Source organism: Solanum tuberosum, unplaced genomic scaffold, assembly GCF_000226075.1.
Source record: "Solanum tuberosum cultivar DM 1-3 516 R44 unplaced genomic scaffold, SolTub_3.0 scf00050, whole genome shotgun sequence".
Lineage (NCBI taxonomy): Eukaryota > Viridiplantae > Streptophyta > Magnoliopsida > Solanales > Solanaceae > Solanum > Solanum tuberosum.
In genome coordinates this window covers 1335510-1336900 of record NW_006238975.1, presented here as the reverse complement: position 1 = coordinate 1336900, position 1391 = coordinate 1335510, and positions in this window count along the sequence as shown.

The following is a 1391-nucleotide window of genomic DNA, read 5'->3' as shown; positions in this document are numbered from 1 at the left end:
TGAGTCAAATAACTCTTATTTCGTATTACCAACTAGTAAGACTTACCTGAAATTTTTCTGAGTTCCAATATTTAAGAAGTTCCTTAAATTGAGATGTTGGAACATCATCAGGCTTTTTTTCCATCCGAATTTGATCATTAGCGTAGGCATCAAAGTGGTGTGTTTTCAAATAAACTTACGCCTTCTCCAAGCTTCTTGAATTGTTTTTAAAGTCCATCTATTTCCGATTTCTGGAATATCATATTTCTCCTGAAAATTTGGACATTGAGTTAGTGCAATAAATGTTAAATATATTTAACTTAACAGAGAATTGAAAACTTCAAACCTTGGTATAATCCCACAAATCCTGTTTTGTGTCAAGCAACTTCCAATTTTCTATATCAAGAGGACAAAGGGTCGCATTCCTAGCAAGTGTACCGAGGAAGCTGCTCAACTCTATCACGACATCATTACTAGGACCAACTGGCTGACCAGCTTTATTCAGTACAATCAGTTTACGATCATGCCTTCCAGGTACAGACAACATCTTTGTTTGACCTCTTTGTCTTTTTTTAGTGGAAGAGTCCACAATAATACACAAATAAAGATAACCCTTCCAAAGTAGTATTGTAATTTGATTTTATAATTAAAAATGAAAAGTAATATTATAAATAAAATATGGATGTTCTTGCCTTGTTCTTCAGATTGTTCATTTACTTCAAGAGCAGTAGAATTCAATTGAAGTTGTTCTTCTACTGGTTGCACTACATTGTTAGTTGAGTCAGCTTGTATACGAACTCTTGCCTCTGGATTGTGTGATTCTAGCACATCTTGTTCTTCTATTACATCTGTTAGACACTGACGCTTTTTGATCAGTAGATCCTTTCTTCTTCTAGCTAGCAACAACTTCTTTTGATTCGCCAAAAATGTGAGTGTTCCAGCTGGAACAGTTGCTCTTGTTTCTTTATTCCTTATTCTTGAAGACTGTCCCTGTTTCATGACTACCAAGTATTGCCTGCTGTAAAAATAGAGATATAAAGATAAGGAGTTACACATCCCAACAGAATCAAGAAGATAAAGCAGAATCAGTGAAAAGAAGATTACAGTCGCAATAAGACGAACTAGTAAAGAGGAGAAAGGGTGAAGCAGAAATTAGAATCACCACTTCTTGCTACCTGATTCACATAGGCTTTCTAAAGCAAAATCACTCAACTCGTTTCAGCAAATGAAGCACTAAAGCAATCTCAAATCAACATTCTTTCAATGGACTTTCAAACCAATAGTACATATAAGAAAATGCAATAGAGATATATAAGAAAAATCCCTTCGTCAATCATCAGCAACCATCCAATCCCAATCGACATCATCAAAGTCCTCATCTTCTTCTGATGTGTCCATATCTTGTTCCATAT